The 18,406-nt window shown below is 35.9% G+C and overlaps 1 protein-coding gene across 3 annotated transcripts in view; it reads right to left on the bottom strand.

The window, feature by feature from the left end:
- The window catches only part of alpha-Man-IIb (alpha-Mannosidase class II b), a 1,305,824-nt gene that overhangs the window by 366,924 nt on the left and 920,494 nt on the right, over nt 1-18,406 (bottom strand). The gene's annotated exons all lie outside the window — the stretch shown is intronic.

Here is an 18,406-nt window from a genome sequence, read left to right on the forward strand (position 1 = left end):
TCATCCATTAAATTCCATACTTAAATTAAACATAATAGCAAGTAATATAAGGTATGCACATTAAAACTAAATGATATGTCAATCTTCATTAAACTATGGTATTCACTTAACTTTAACCATTGCTTCCTCCGTTTTTAATAAATGGCGCTTGGCCCACTATGGCTCTGAACCCTTTAATTGTAATTATCCATATGACAATAACAACATAGTAGACACCTAACTGCAACGAGTTCCTTAACACAGTTTCTTAAGTTATTCATTCATTCGTTCAGTCATTCATCCATCCATTCTTTCATTCATTTATTCATTCATATGTTCGTTCGTTGGTTCATCCAATGAATTCCATAATTCAATTAAACATAATAGCAAATAATATAAGGTATGCACATTAAAACTGAATATGTCAATCTTCATTAAACTTTGGTATTCACTTAAGTTTAACCCTTGCTTCCTAAGTTTTTAATAGATGGCGCTTGGCCCACTATGGCTCTGAACCCTTCAATTGTAATTGTCCATTTGACAATAACAATATAGTAGACACCTAACCGCAACGAGTTCCTTAACACAGTCACTTAAGTTATTCATTCATTCGTTCATTCACTCATTCATCCATTCTTTCATTCATCTATTCATTCATTTGTTCGTTCTTTGGTTCATCCATTGAATTCCATAATTCAATGAAACATAATAGCAAATAATATAAGGTATGCACATTAAAACTAAATGATATGTCAATCTTCATTAAACTTGGTATTCACTAAAGTTTAACCCTTGCTTTCTCCGTTTTTAATAAATGGCTATGAACCCTTCAATTGTAATTGTCCATTTGACAATAACAATATAGTAGACACCTAACTGCAACGAGTTCCTTAACACAGTCCCCTAAGTCATTCATTCATTCATTCATTCATTCATTCATTCTTTCTTTCATTTATATATTCATTCATTTGTTCGTTCGTTGGTTCATCCATTGATTCGTTAACAATGAATAGAGCATCGACTTAGCTACTACATCTGTTGAAGGCTAGAATTTAGCTTTCCAACAATGACAAGGGAGAGAAAATTGGTTCATTTTGAACGAAATCAAATTTGAATTAATGCGAAAGGGGCTCGATTGGTACGTAACACGTAAATTTCCTTTACTTTGTCGACAAAATTAGCAGTAGGTAACAGCCATTAAATTAAATTTAACACAAACGAAGTCCTGGAATTTACTGCTTTTTTATCTGATTGCCCAAATTACATTTTCAAACCTCATGAGAGGATGACACAAAAAAGAATAACCAGGTTAGAGGAAACACCTGTAATTTGAAACACCTTTGTGTTTGTGTATTTGCATATTCAATTGTATGAGTGTTTGAACGTTGGTGAGGATAAGGGAGAGGTAGGAGGGGGGGGGGAGGCTGTTTGCAAACTTGGTTTACCCTTGCAAATAATTAAAGGACAGAGAGAGAGAAATAAAAAAAAAGTTGCACACGGTGTAAATTGTGTTTGTTGCAAACGTGTCCCAAATTACTCCCACGCCGTGACTATTGACTGTGGAACAAAAGACACTCGGATCACGTTAACGTTTTTTTGTTCGCTTGTCGATATGTTGAAGCGGCGAGATAGATCGATCCTATTCGACTCACACCCCATTCTCCCCAACTAGCCAGCGTTACATCGTGATAGATACACTTCCGGTTCAAGTGTTCACTTTAGGTTTATTTAACCTTGTTATGTTGGTAACTAGAATTATAGTTATCTGATCTATCAACAAAATCGTCATGGTTGCTGAATAGGGTCACCTTCCATGTAATATGTATATTTCGTCAAATACCTGTAATTGGATAACTGATGACATCTCATTCAAATATAAATAAAAATAACTACAGGGTGTAGAAAAATTCAACCGACAAACTTCGTCAGAAAGTGATGAATTTATAGCAAGTAATTAAATAAAAATAAATCAATAACCCGAAATGTCATCTTTTGTAGCTAGAGGATGTCCGATCCGATAATACAATGACCATTTGAACAGACAATGCACTGAACATTGTATCCAATTCTATGCGTTCGAGGTCATTTTAATTTACTTTTGGAATAGTTTTGTGGTGATTTAATACTTTATGTGGACTGAAAAATGATTATTCTGCTTGTGGCAGTTGTTTCCGGTTTGTTATTATAAGTTTATTGTGAAAATTGTCAGCATCTGAAGTTCTTCCCACCTTCCGCATTCCATTCGTCATAAACAAGACCTGCTTAACATTGCAATTACGTCAGGAATGAAACACTGATGTCCATATAAAAAGCAGTATTTCTCTGACCCCAAAGTTCTCTAGCGATAGAGGAAGCCATTAATGGACAATGTTCTTTGACACAATCTATTACTCCCACTCCTCGCCAGAATGTTTTCGGAAGAAATTTTGTTGGTATACTCTGTACAATGTGTGTTAATGTATAAATGTGTAACGTAGTGACAAAAACGTAACACTTTCTTTGATATTTATAAAGAAATGCAATTTTTTTTTCAATCAATTACACGAGACGATGTTCCACGCAGTGTCTTCTATTTGCCAGTCTGTTTACAGAGAAATCTCCTCAACTGTTTCACAGTGTCCTTTTATTTTATAACATTTTTATTATTTATTAATTCTAGAACTATACTCATAAAACAACGTCACTCCCATAAACAAGTCCTGATTCTTGATTTGAAAAAATTAAAATAAATGGTAATTTAATTTATTACAAAAGTGCTCAGAAAACTTTCCATTTGCGATATCTTTCTTGAAATAAAGGCAGAATGAAAACTGAAAAGATTTGGTCAATTTTTATTTCAATTTTTAATCAGAAAAATTGCTTACATTACTTCTAACAGAAAACCTGTAACATAAAAATTGTAACATTACTAACAGAGATCTACAACAATGAGTTAAAAAATTAAAGTAATTTCAGTTGTTTTGAAGATAGGACAAGATATGGCATAAGTGCTGACACACCTATTTTGCATTTGTTTCTGTCTGCAATATCTTACTCAGAAGTACTCACTGATGGAAAAAATATTAATTTAAGGGCCACTGTTACACAAGTTGTTTCAGCGAGTATGTTACAAACTTTCAGAGTTTGTATTATTATGATCAATATCAACAATAATTTTGATATAGGAACCCATGTCCGAAAACTTATCCTTTCGTAGTTACAGGCCATAATGTATGCAATCAATTTGCTTTCAGTGCTATATTGGTGAAACATAGTTCTTCGTTCTAAAACAATTAAAAGTATCGTAAATTATTTAATTTAATTTAAACATTTATGTTGCCACGGTAAAGTTTATAAACATTTCTTTATATTTTAATCATTTCAAGAAGTGAACATATACAGAATATACACAATTGCAATGCTCACGAATAATATACTGATTATTAGTTTAATAAAACAAATTTGCAAATATATAAATATATATTTATAAGTTAATCTGTGTATATATGTATCTATATTTACTGTCATCAAAATGTGTACAATTTGTGTATCATTCGTTATTTATTTATGTCTTCATTCATTCATTTTCTATTTATTCATTTATAGATATGTATGTCTATATATATATATATATATATATATATATATATATATATATAATGACAGAGTTACGAACATGATGCCTTCTTTTCCACACTATTAGAAATGAAATCTGCAGTGCTTGGGAAAAGTGACATAAGTCAATTTCCACAAACCATTTTTGGCAATTTATTGACGACTTGCACTGGTTTATGTAGTAGCAGTAGCAGTAGCAGTAGCAGTAGCAGCAGTAGTAGTAGTAGTAGTAGTAGTAGTAGTAGTAGTAGTAGTAGTAGTAGTAGTAGTAGGTTTATTTTGCCTGGCAGAGTTAAGGCCATGAGGCCTTCTCTTCCACTCAACCAGGTTTCAATAATAAACATGAAATACAAAATTTGATTACAAAACAACACAAAAGAAAATACTTTAGAAATTATATAAAATATAGTAGAAAATTACAATAGGAAAGATCAGTTACATAATATAAAATTACAAATAGTCAAGATCGATTATGTAATATATAAAATAAAGTAGAAAATTACACATAATCAGAATCAGTTACATAACATAAAGGGGAATATACACACTCACACACACACATACACACACACACAAACACACAATTTATAAGACCTAAAATGCCCGAGTTAAATACGACGATTAATTCACTTGAGATATATTATACAGTTAATATACTAACAGGAGAATACATGTGAGTTACAAGACATAAAATGTTGATTAGCAAATTCGCACTAAATGGCATACAAACACAAATGATTAAGAAGTATATCAAGATAATAAAAAAAAAGATTTGATTTTTTTTTCTGTATGAATTAGCCTATTGTAATGGGAGAAATACTTACGTATTTTTTTTCCAAGCGAGCAGATTTTCCGTAAGTTGTAAATAAATTACCAAAAAAGGTTTGTAAAAATTGACTTATGTCACTTTTCCCAAGCACCGCAGAAATATGCATACGAAAATAACAAAAGTAGTAATATTAAAAGTAATATTTAAATATAAAAACATTATCATGCAGATTAACAAGCTTACAGTAGCTACATATAATGAAATACTGACTAAACGTGATACATACTTACAAATGGCTTACAAGGAACCCGGAAGTACATTGGCGCCTTCATATAAGACCGCCATCGGTCCCTATCCTGAGCAAGATTAATCCAGTTTCTACCATCATATCTCATCTCCCTCAAATCCATTTTAATAGTATCCTCCCATCTACGTCTCGGCCTCCCCAAAGGTCTTTTTCCCTCCGACCTCCCACCTAACACTCCACATGCATTTCTGGATTCGCCCATACGTGCTACATGCCCTGCCCATCTCAGACGTCTGGATTTAATGTTCCTAATTATGTCAGGTGAAGAATATAATTCGTGCAGTTCTGTGTTGTGTAACTTTCTCCATTCTCCTGTAACTTCATCCCTAATTCAGTAACTTACAATTGATATTCTAATTCTACTTTATAATAGACCTAAATGACAATTAAAAAAAAAACACAGAATAATCTGTAAAAATTGGCTGACCCTACTCAATTCCATGTAAAAGATTATATTTTATTTATTTATTTATTTAAATTGACTATTACACTCTTACTACGTCATACTACTTTTGACCAATAAAACGGTACGAAAGGACGTATTTCAATCAATCATGGCTGCTTATCGCACAATTTTATCGCGTCCCTAGCATTTGTTTAATTTTATCGCGTCCCTAGCATTTGTTTAATTTTATCGCGTCCCTAGCATTTGTTTCTTTGTTTGCCAACATTTGAAACTGCGCTGGTCTGCACGTCAAAAAAAAAAAATATATATAAAATTACAAACCACTCCAATCGATGCACAGCAGTTTCAAATATGACTCGCATTGGCATTCAAGAACAAGAATTAATAAAAATCACTGATCATACCTATGCATCTTCTGAAATCCGATTTACAAATAAATGAAGAGCACCATTCGGAAATCCTGAATAAGTTGAATACACCATGTAGGCCTAAATCAACGAGTTCCACTTCTATTACGCACACGTCCAATATAACATCAATTGAACCACCAACCACATTCAAATTTGAAAATTGTACATTCAATAATTATTCCTTTTAAAATTATTCATTCGGAAATTCTGAATAAGTTGAATACACCATGTTGGTCTAAATCAACGAGTTCCACTTCTATTACGCACACGTCAATATAACATCAACTGAACCACCACCCACATTCAAATTTGAAAATCGTACATTCAATAATTATTCCTTTTAAAATTATTCATGTTTATTTTTTATGTCATCGTCGTTAATTAAAACTTTTCTAACACTTGTGTATATTAGTTAGGTTATGTTATAGCTTCTGCTATATGATATTATGGATAGTCACGTATCAGAGACTGTTTAATATTAAGATTTATTGAAAATCATCTGTCAAGTGACGTTGATTACTGGGATTCGGATAATTGAAGTGGAATGTTGCATTTTAATAAAAATGAAACTGAATCAACAAATATTATATATTATTTCAATGTACCGAAGTACTCTTCCATCGTATGAATCAACAAAGCCTTCTTGGCTAGTAACATTGCCATCGTGTATAATAGATCGAGAACTTCTCGACGAGAAAACAGTGCTCACTACTGCCATCTAGCATGCATCTAGCGTAATATTTGTAATGTTGAGATGGTACAATAATACATTTGAAGACAGTTGTATGTTCGTAAGTCAATTAACATTTTATTGTATTGGAGTACTTCATTACTTCTAATCTTTATATACTTTCTTCTAATCTTGTATAATAGTCAATTAAATCCCACTCGAGTTTTGATTTTCTCTAGATAAATCAAAACGTCTAGTGAGATTACTGTTGATAAACCATTCGGCAATCCCTGACAAGACGAGGTCAGGAGTTTCATAGGCGACAAACTGACACGGTGGAAGAGATGAACAGAAATCGGTACAGTGACAAGGAATGGATAATAAAGCCTGATGTTGGTTCCGCAATGTTGTAAGGCAGCAGTGGCGAAAATATAATCGTGCGCCGAGCCACTGTGTAACCTGCAACGTGCATAGCACCTATGGGGGGAGACGGACACCCAAAGGGGAAGTGAAACAACTGTCTGACTTATTAACGGATTTTCATTTTCCTTACGTCAAGCACTTAAATATAATTTTATACAGTACAAGGGTACAAACTAATGTTTAGTACGTGTAACGAAGAAAGAAATGAACAATAAATGAACAATATCACAACCTAAAATTAACTGTCTTCAGAATGTCTCTGCGACAAAGTTTCAAAATCAGGAATTATGTCACTTACTGCCAGTCGCAGTTGATCACGAAGGTATTTGTCTGTCAGTCGTGATGGTTTTTACTATTTTAATTGTTGAAAATAATTTTTCACAAACGTAAGTTGTAGCGAGCATGGCTTCAACAGAGCAAGCGAAAGAACGAAGCTTCGGATATTAATTTTTTTGGCAAAGATTTGAAAGTTCAACATTTGTCAAGTCCTTACAACTAGCTTTTATTTGACATCACATAGTAAATCAGTGAGTTCAAATAGAAGACCTAACCGCATTATTCGTACATCTGCTGAAAAAGGGTCGACGTATAGAGATGATGATGACGATGATGATGATAACACTTAACCCTTTAATGTTTCATCAGTAACATGTAGTATAATGCCGTTTTATGTTTACAACCGCTTTCCTCATAATACTTGTGAACAAATCATACATTTAATATTCTCATCATATTGACAGCAAAAAAATGCGTCCTCCCATCCTACTTGCAACTTTCGTACATGGTTTCGAGAGAGACATATGCCACTCGTAGGTCAGAGACAAATACAAATGGAACGGAGTTTGACTCCAGTGAGTGAGAGGATGTGGGTTGGCGGAGGTTAGAAGCAAGCGAAATGCACAGCTATCACTGCGAGCCACAATGTCTCGCGAGTCACGTTCTCGCCATGGCTGTTGTAAGGTATTCAAAGCGAGCTATCAGATATTTTGGAGTAGAAGTGAGTACTATTCTAAACACAACAGACAGGTCCTACTAAATAATGTGCTATTCCTCGCTTTGTTAGGCGCACTCATTACGTATTATATGGATTATGTATAGGTGGGTCTGTGTTTAAATATGGGCTTAGTAGGATCCTGACCGTGCTGGGCCGTCCCATACCCGACTAAATCAGGCCGATACAGATCTCTGGCCTAACCAGCTCGCAACTGCATCTACAATATGTTTACTTTTATTATAAACTAGCCGTACCCGTGCGCTCCGCTGCACCCGTTAGAAATAAATATAAAGTAATTACATAATTAAAATAGGATATTTGATCCAGGGAACATTCGTGTTTGATAGAAGGATAAATCGTTTAATATGTTACTTAATTTAAATTGCATCCAAATAATTAAAAGGCGATCATTTTGGTCCAGAGACACTCATTTGGTGCAATGACAATTTCTTTAACCTGGTTCTTAATTTTTATTACATGCAACCATAGTTTAATGAAGATTGACATCATTTAGATTTAATGTGTATATTTTATTTTACTTGTTATAGGTTTCCATTGAATTATGATAAAAACTTAATTTTAACTCTTGTTTTCTACGTAGTCTATTCAGTAAATGGCGCTTGGCCCACTATGGTTCTGAACCCTTCAAATAACTTAAATTATATTATATTATATTATATTATATTATATTATATCAGAAGTTACTGTAATAACATTATAGCATTATGAAATAATAATTCATTATACAAATCGATTAATTTAGCTTCCGATATTACTTCATACAAACACAGAAACATTCTCTGTAGGCTATCTTTCATAGCTTTCGATTGTTGCTGTCCAAGGCCTCTTATAGACGAAGTCATTTGTTTTTTAATTCATTACACGGCCTTAGATGGCAGTTATTTTAATTTTAAAACTCATTTATCTCATTAAATATCAGTCCTATCAAAATTGTTCAAGGAATAAAACTTATCGAAAATTATTTTTAAAGAAACTTTTGTTATGTAACATTTTTAACAAAAATCAATAATAAGCGAGATATTTCGATTTATTTAATTCAGGCCCCCTTATAACCCCCCTTTTAAATAATGTATTTTGAATGCCATATAGCCTAAAATCTAAGTTACAACGAACTTAATTTATATTCCAATTTTCGTCGAAATCCGTTCAGCCATTATCGCGTGAAAAGGTAACAAACATACAGACAGACAGACAGACAGACAGACAGACAGACAGACAGGCAGACAGGCAGACAGACAGACATACATTCAAACAAAAATTAAAAAAAAGCGATTTTCGGTTTCGGGGTGGTTAATTGTATATGTTAGGACCAATTATTTTTGGAAAATCGAAAATTACCAGAAAAATTTTGGCTACAGATTTATTATTTAGTATAGATTTGTGCATAGAAATATTGTCATCTTTATTTTATGTGGGCCTTTATAATCCATCATCCTCGAACCCACGTAACTCAAATACAACGGTCAATGTGGTTACCAGGAGACCAGAGGGGATGATTATCCGAGCGTAACAATGTAACGAAAAAAAAAAATACAATCTCCGGGGATATAGGGGAGTAGTGGGTACAGTGAGACACAAAATATTAAGACATATGTATGCAAGTGAAATTTAAAGTATTTTTAAAATCAAGTGCAACAGAAATATACATGGAGTACAATAATACATAAACAGAAATGTTAATAGATAAAGGACATAATATACAATGCGTGTTTGTCAAAAAAATGCAAATGTCTCACTGCTCCCATTCAGGAGGGCACAGTGAGACACCAGTGTCTATTAACGGACATTGAAATGATTTACATTTATTTCAAAAGAAAAGAAAGCTTGCTGTTTCTTTATCTTACCATGTTCTGTAGACTTATTTAGAATCATTTTGATGTCTGACTTCGAAACAATTGAAACATCTGAAACATTTGGAAAAGTGAACTTTCCATGACTTTTCAAACTTTTTCTAAAAAATAAAATGAATGTTTGGTGACAACAAAGCTTATAATTATAAGAATTTAATTTAATTATTTTAATTTTTAATATTTTTTTTTTAAATTTTGTGAACATTTTTTTATTTAAGAAACCATTAAAATGGAATGTATCCATTATTTTAAGCTATAGTTCCTAAATTGGTTACTAGTATGTTCATTTTTAATGTTAGTTACCGGTAAATGTAATATAATTACAGTTTATTTTTGCAAATCATTGGTAAATGGGAACAGTGAGACGTCTCAGTGCACCCTTCAATGGCATGTCTCACTGTTCACTTTACGCATAGTTCGTTTAAAAATGGCACCATCACTTCAAAATCAAAACAAGAAAGACGAAACTTTGCAAAACATAACATCAAATACCATAGTATTAGGTAACAAAACATTCATATTCCTATTTAATTTGTATATCCAATATAACCTTCATTAAACACAAGCCAAAATTTTACTTCTGGAGTGAAAAATTACGAATTATTTTTTCATCACTCACCTTTATAACTAGAATCAAATCGAGTATGAAAATACTGTTACTTTACTCATGCAACATACAACTCCACTGTTACAAACATTTCAACATCAAAATTTACCATCTAATAAAAAATGTCTCACTGTTCTCCCTGTCTCACTGTACCCACTTCTCCCCTACGCAGTGAGTACATGGAATTTAAAACAAAAGAATCAACAATACTCTGCTATGGCAACAATTCTAAAAACAATTTTAGGCCACCACATCATCACAGACGTAGTTATATCACGCCATAATTATCGTGCAGTATGTGTTCAACACAAAACAAACATGTCCCCACGCCACCCATACGCCTTGCATTGCTATGATTATGTAGGCGGTCGCCCGCGTAGCAAAGGTAACAACATTTCACAATGACAGAGTTGTTAGTTCTTTGAAAATGGGTTAAACTAATTACAACAGCTGTAATTTTATTCGCTGCCGCACCGCGGCGCTGCGATAATTGTGGAGTCAGCCCGACTAATGGCCGATACATGTAGCACGTTATTAGATGCGGACAACGCCGCATAGCAGCTCAATTGTTTTATTTGCACACGGAAGCGCGGTTCAAGGGAATGCTTGTCACAAATCATAGTCCACGGGTCACTTAGCATTCTTAGCGCGGAAAGGTGCCAGCCAAACGTAGAACAGTCAGCTATGCAGTCTAGCTAGTCATGAGGCCCAGTGAGTCAGTCTAGCTAATCCACCAGTGAGCTGGCACAGTCAGTCAGTTTAGTGGGTCAGTGTATATTGTTTGTCCAGTGAGTCAATCTAGCTAATCGATCAGTGAGCTATCTCAGTCAGTCAGTCTAGCCAGTCAGTGTAGATAGTTTGTCGAATGAATCAGTCTAGCTAATCGATTACTGAGCTAGCATAGTTAGTCAGTCTAGTCAGTCAATCAGTATAGTGGGTCAGTGTAGATAGTCTGTCCAGTGAGTCAATCTAGCTAATCGATCAGTGAGCTATCTCAGTCAGTCAGTCTAGCCAGTCTGTGTAGATAGTCGAATGAATCAGTCTAGCTAATCGATTACTGAGCTAGCATAGTTAGCCAGTCTAGCCAGTCAATCAGTATAGTGGGTCAGTGTAGATAGTCTGTCCAGTGAGTCAATCTAGCTAATCGATCAGTGAGCTATCTTAGTCAGTCAGTCTAGCCAGTCAGTGTAGATAGTCTGTCCAGTGAGTCAATCTAGCTAATCGATCAGTGAGCTATCTCAGTCAGTCAGTCTAGCCAGTCAGTGTAGATAGTCGAATGAATCAGTCTAGCTAATCGATTACTGAGCTAGCATAGTTAGCCAGTCTAGCCAGTCAATCAGTATAGTGGGTCAGTGTAGATAGTCTGTCCAGTGAGTCAATCTAGCTAATCGATCAGTGAGCTATCTTAGTCAGTCAGTCTAGCCAGTCAGTGTAGATAGTCTGTCCAGTGAGTCAATCTAGCTAATCGATCAGTGAGCTATCTCAGTCAGTCAGTCTAGCCAGTCAGTGTAGATAGTCGAATGAATCAGTCTAGCTAATCGATTACTGAGCTAGCACAGTCAGTCAGTTTAGTCAGTCAATCAGTATAGTGGGTCAGTGTAGATAGTCTGTCCAGTGAGTCAATCTAGCTAATCGATCAGTGAGCTACCTCAGTCAGTCTAGCCAGTCAGTGTAGATAGTTAGTCGAATGAATCAGTCTAGCTAATCGATTACTGAGCTAGCATAGTCTGTCAGTCTAGCCAGTCAATCAGCATAGTGGGTCAGTGTAGCTAGTCTGTCCAGTGAGTCAATCTAGCTAATCGATCAGTGAGCTATCTCAGTCAGTCTAGCCAGTCAGTGTAGATAGTTAGTCGAATGAATCAGTCTAGCTAATCGATTACTGAGCTAGCATAGTCTGTCAGTCTAGCCAGTCAATCAGTATAGTGAGTCAGTGTAGATAGTTAGTCGAGTGAATCACTCTAGCTAGTCGATGATTGAGCTAGCATAGTCAGTCAATCTAGCCAGTCGATCAGTATAGTGAGTCAGTGTAGATAGTTAGTCGAATGAATCAGTCTAGCTAATCGATTACTGAGCTAGCATATTTAGTCAGTCTAGTCAGTCAATCAGTATAGTGGATCAGTGTAGCTAGTCTGTCCAGTGATTCAATCTAGCTAATCGATCAGTGAGGTATCTCAGTCAGTCAGTCTAGCCAGTCAATCAGTATAGTGGATCAGTGTAGATAGTCTGTCCAGTGAGTCAATCTAGCTAATCGATCAGTGAGCTATCTCAGTCAGTCAGTCTAGCCAGTCAGTGTAGATAGTTAGTCGAATGAATCAGTCTAGCTAATCGATTACTGAGCTAGCATAGTCAGTCAGTCTAGCCAGTCAATCAGCATAGTGGGTCAGTGTAGCTAGTCTGTCCAGTGAGTCAATCTAGCTAATCGATCAGTGAGGTACCTCAGTCAGTCAGTCAGTCAGTCAGTCAGTCAGTCAGTCAGTCAGTCAGTCAGTCAGTCAGTCAGTCAGCCTAGTGAGTCAGTGTAGCTAGTCTGTCCAGAGAGTCAGTCTAGTTCAAGTCTGTCATACTGGTGGTTGGCAGACCGCATGTGGCCCTCGGTAGCATACATTTAGGCGCTCTTGTTTACTGCACATACGCAATGCGCTCTACCTGGAACACAGTAAAATTAGGTGGCCCAAATTTTGTTTCTGGGTCTGTACATAATCAGTCAATATTGACAATGTTAATTTATGTTTACACAAGAAACTTTTTTTCCAAAACTGTTGAAGAGCTTATTCTTTTACAGCTCATGAATGTATAACTTGATTTTATTTCGAAACAATAGTTTTTTTAATACATTTCCTTATTGAAAAATAAATCTTTTCCCTTTCGTGTAATTTTTTTTCAAAGCCACCGCTGGTCTAATACAGTCCTGAGCACTAATAGCACAAACCAGTTACTGCAGATTTCTCCTTAACTCTCTACTCTACCTTCCCCCGCTGAGACCAGTAGCCAGGAAGGTGAGTATTGCTCAGTGACGGATTGTATAAGGCAGGCATCATAGCTTTTATGAACTGTCGATTCTCGCTGGTAGCCTGAAATCCATCACTGATGTAGAGTACCCACTATGCGTTTGTTTATAAGACAGTTTAAACGAAAAGGACATAGGCGGGGGTTTCTAAGTTCCGTTTCACTTCTCCGTTGTGCCCAGAGCTGATCTAGTGGCAAGAGCACTAGATTCGTAATCCTGTGGAATCGGGTTCGATCCCCGGCATACGTCCGATTTATAACTTGTGTTGGACGGCCAGTGATCTAGGTAACACAGAAGTTTTCTCCGGGAGCCCCAGTTCCCCCGTGGCATCCCAACAAATCATCATCATCATCATCATCATCATCATCATCATCATCATCATCACCATCAACTCGTTCCGGCTGTAGCGTAGACCAGTCCCCTACTACACTCTGGTGTCAGTCGTCGGATTAATCTGGCGTAACGACCCAAAAGAGTATGCGACCTTCTGGTAATACCCATTTGTCCTGATGATGGAACTTGTAGCCTATGTAGCTCCGAAACGTTGAAAATGTCAAGCTCCAGGGCACGTTGGAATACCCAAAAATCCACCGGTGTATGTCAGGGGTAGAACGTTTGCGTGATCAGTTGCGCTCAGGCGTGGATTCGATTCCCGCTTGGGCTAATTACCTGGGTGGTTTTTCCGAGATTTTTCCCACCCGTAAAGTGAATGTCAGGTAATCTTTGGCGAATTCTCGGCCTCAACTTGCCAAATACTTATCTCGCTATCAACTCCATCGACGCTAAATAACCTAGTCGTTGATACAGTATCGTTAAATAACCAAGTAAAAAATAATCAAAAACCTAAATCTCATCAACAATGTTATTTAATTTCGTGCCACTACTGTCACGGCCCCATGAGACAATACCTTTTCTTCCACCCTGTAATACTTAATTTTAATTTTGTTATTGATCAAAAGCAGTAATAGCAGAAAATTAAAATAATAACTTTTTTGTTCGACCGTACTATAATACGCTCATTACATTGACATAACTGTAACTTAATGACTTACATTAAAAGTACTGATATTCATTATGTTATTGTAACTATCGATTTCTAACTTACAAGGGAAGGGTTTCGGCTCGAACAGGAATTTTTGGTTAAAAATTTGTACAGACGCTTACTTCACAATGGTGATGAAGTCCGTAAAAGCATTCATTTGTGTAACTCTCCGTCTGGTTGGTAGTGGTCAATACACTTCTTTACAAAAATGTAGCCTAAATGAGGATTCTCTTCAAAATGCATGATACAGCATGGAGTAGAGCAATAAGCACAACATACAGAAGCAACACCTGAACAATCTTCTGAACCACACTCCAGTGCTGAAAAATCAAATGCCACCTGAATTACATTTTTGAAGTCCGAGACTTGTTCACAATTCACATAACCAGCTGACTGTCAGGAATCCTGAAGCTTAGGGCGGTATACTGGAGCAGACAATTGGTTATGAATAACAGAGTGCATTTTCATTATAAACACTCGATTTCCCAAGTTAAGTTCTGGATTTTCAGCAAGAGTCCTTATGTAATTTGTTACCCTCCGAGCATATATTTTGTATTGTCTAAGAAAATATATATTCAGAGGCTGGATATATTTAATTTTTTTGGAGAATGATCATGCATTCCATGTCCTAGCCTTGGAATGATTCATTTATTAATGTTGCGTCCTTGTGCGCATTCAATGACTCACACAACAATGTACTGTACACTTTTGATTAGCTGCAATATTTTCAGACAGAACGTTGGAGAAAAATGTTCTTAAATGGAATTTAGACATTTTACCACTCGCACTAGTTTCTAGGTTAGGCTTACGGGTAAGGTGTCCCATCCCCTTAACTTGTGCAGTGCTCTCCCCACCCCTCAACTTGTACAGTGCTCTAACAGACAAACCACACATTACACAAACGAATGCTTTTGGCAGCTTTACAAAGATGTAAAGCTGGGACTGTAAACAAATTTTGGATACGAAATTCCTGTTCGAGCCGAAACCCTTCCCTTGTTAGATTATGCGATATTGATTATTATCGTACGCTCAACATCACACAAGCTTTGAGAGCAACAATCCAAAATGGCAGGCGCGAGTTTTGAAAGTGACATTGATCGAATCACTCAAATAAACATAAACCCAAATTCAAACATTTCACTGGGAGTCATTCCCCAGATAAATTAAAAAAACTGCACATTCAACAACATGTATTTACAATAAAATAAATTCTGTTCACGTTAATTTTAATATTCTGAAAAACTGAGTTAATTTCCTGTGTTTTAAGTGTGTCCCTTTGACGTTAAAATCTCCTAACCAAGCTCTGAAAAAAAAAAAATCAATAAATTCGGCGTAAACACCTGCCATCTGTTTCACTACTCGGGAACACTATGAAAGGACACACCCGTGCCATCTGTTGCGGTAGTCGAGAACATGCTGAAAATACACGCATATTGACCGTTTTATTATCACATTCATATTACTGTAATTGTTTGATTCTTAAAATTACCGTACATGTAACTATACTTGTTTTCATTTTGTAGTTATTATTATTAATTGTAAATTGTTCCTGTATATCTGTAAATTTTTATATTTGTTATAGTTTTCATACTGGTTGAGTGGAAGAGAAGGCTTTATGGCCTTAACTCTTCCAAAATAAATAAATAAATAAATAAATAAATAAATAAATAAATAAACAAATAAATAAATAAATAAATGCGGTAAAACATTTTCCAAAAACTCAAATCTTGGACATTTAATTATGGTGGAACAAAAACAGTCGTATGCATCTTTCCTATAATGATAATTAAGACGCTCGTATCAACTTTTAGAAACTCACTCTCGTTTCATAAACATACTCGCGTCTTAATTATCATCATAGGCTCGTTGCATAATATACTGATTTTTTTTATCGCGAGACCCCAATTTGTTTTAAAATTGCAACATTGCTATGAAACATGGTACACATCAATGAAACATTAGGTTACAATATATAAATTAATTAAAGCAGTAATAATATTAATAGTAAATACAAAAATGATTGCTGTATTCTAATTTATTTTTAAATAAAAAAATGAACTTATAATATTATTGCTTAAAATGAACAGGAGCGACTGTTTTGAGAAAAGCTGATTTCCCATATTAAATTCTTATGTCCAGTACTTTTATTTTCACAGTGCATAAACAGAGCGCGCATGAATCAGTTACAGTATGGCTAACACGAATGACGTTAAACGACGCTCAGGTTCTCAATTAGATCCTCTGTAGGACAGTGATTATTAAATTTCGGAGGTAGAAAATGTGACACAGTGTTTAGTTTGTGAAAAAGTTATTACCACTGTTAGAAAATTTCATTTAGAACGTCACTGTGAAACGTGCCACATTAGTCAGCATGGAAATGTCGTAGAATTGGATCGTGAAACTTTTTTGAATGATGAATTTGCATGATTTATTTAATTTTGTTGCCACCGGGATAACTCCGACTAGCGTCCTGCATAACAGACACTATGCTCGGTTCAGATTTGTCGAGTAAGGAGAAGTTCGATATTCGCCGATGTTCGCTCTGAAGAAGGAAGGTTGTCATGTTTGTTCCACCTTGTTATAAAAATATTCGCTTTCTTCTACACCCACCCCTTCATGTTTTAACCGCTTAAGATACTAGGTTGGATAAAAAGTAATGGCAACAGTTCGATATTTCTGACATGGTTTTATTCACAGGGGTACAACATTTACGTACCTTCTATATAGTCACCCCCCTTATTTATTACCTTTTGCCAAATGTTTGGAAGGCGTCGTATACCATCACCGCGTCCATCTTTGTTGATGTTCCGTATTGACCGTCCTAAAGCTCGGATAAGTTCATCTCTGGTATTGTACCGGGTCCCTCGCAGTGGTTCTTTCACTTTGGTGAAAAGATCGTAATCGCATGGATATCGGGTGAGTACGGTGGATGTTCCAGTAGTCCGCGTTTTCCGTCTGCCTTGGAGGTACAGCGTGGTGCAGTATTACCCCATCAATGTCATACGCCACAATGAACATCTCCTTCACAGCACTTTGTGTAGGGCGCACTTTCTTTGGACGAGGAGAACCGGGATGTTTCCATTCATTTGATTGGCGTTTCAAGTTTGGTTCATACGAGCGAGTCCAGGGTTTCGTCCATAGCGACGATTCGTCCAAGAAAGTAGTCATCTTCCCTTTGGTACCGGTGCAACAAGGCCTTCCCGGAATGCTTTAACCCATCGTGCAACTGTGCGATATGGCAACGCTGCATCGCCACATCTTCACGCAGTCCCTGAAAACATTCTTGTGCACTATGACCTCGTGCCATTTCAATTTTGATCCAGGAACTTTGCTCTAGTTTTGTAAGGATGGTCTTAGGGCGCTCGCACTATCCCTATGAAAGTGAACGTTCTACACTCTGCAGTAAATTATTGATGGAGTACTGTCGCCGCTGGCTGCACTAACTCATCTAACAGTCCTTGTTTATGTCCACACAGCTGGCAGCTCTCGAACGCACCATCGTCACGTGACAGCAGTGTTGCCATTACTTTTTATCCAACCTATGTAGTATAAATCTTGCAATTAATTTTGTACATGAAATAAGACGAAGTTTGTAATGTTTTGGTTGCCTCCCTCATGTTCGAACACTGCAGGACACTAATTCTGACTGTAGGCGAGTTTGCTGGGCTGGAACGTGGGTTCGGTTCCCGCTTGGTATGATTACGTGGTTGGTTTTTCCCTAGCGGTAGGACGAATATCAGGTAATAGGATGTCGCTTCAACGACCCCATCTCGCTCTCACCAATTCAGTTGAGGCTAAATGACCTAGTAGTTAATACAGCGTCGTTAAATAATCCAATTCACCTTATTTGCACCAGCAAAACAACTTGCACATCCCTAACCTATCCCCACTGTTAAGGAACTGTTTAAGGCTGAAAACGAGTTCCTCGTGCATGAAATGCGCCCTTTCAGCATACACAGCGCAGAAATCAGCCCATCAATAGGATTTTTTTATATATTTAATTTTTTCGTTTTTATTATTTTCTTTTCCTTTTTTTTTATTTGTATGGCATAAATAACTATCATTTTGTACTGTCTATTGTAATTTGAGCTTTGCCCTGCTAAAGATAGGTAGATAGATAGATGAAAAATAAACAATTTAAAATAAATAAATAAGCAAATAAGTAAATAATTAAGTATAATAAGTAAGTAAATTTAACAAGTATAATAAGTAAGTTGTCTCTGATTGAGGTTCTGGCTGATATAAACATCTATTAACAGGCAGTACATCTTACCTGACGATATGTGTCAGAGGAAGAAGAATTATTTGTATTAATCTAAAGTGTGAT

The sequence above is a fragment of the Periplaneta americana genome, chromosome 9, assembly GCF_040183065.1.
Source record: "Periplaneta americana isolate PAMFEO1 chromosome 9, P.americana_PAMFEO1_priV1, whole genome shotgun sequence".
Classification (NCBI taxonomy): domain Eukaryota; kingdom Metazoa; phylum Arthropoda; class Insecta; order Blattodea; family Blattidae; genus Periplaneta; species Periplaneta americana.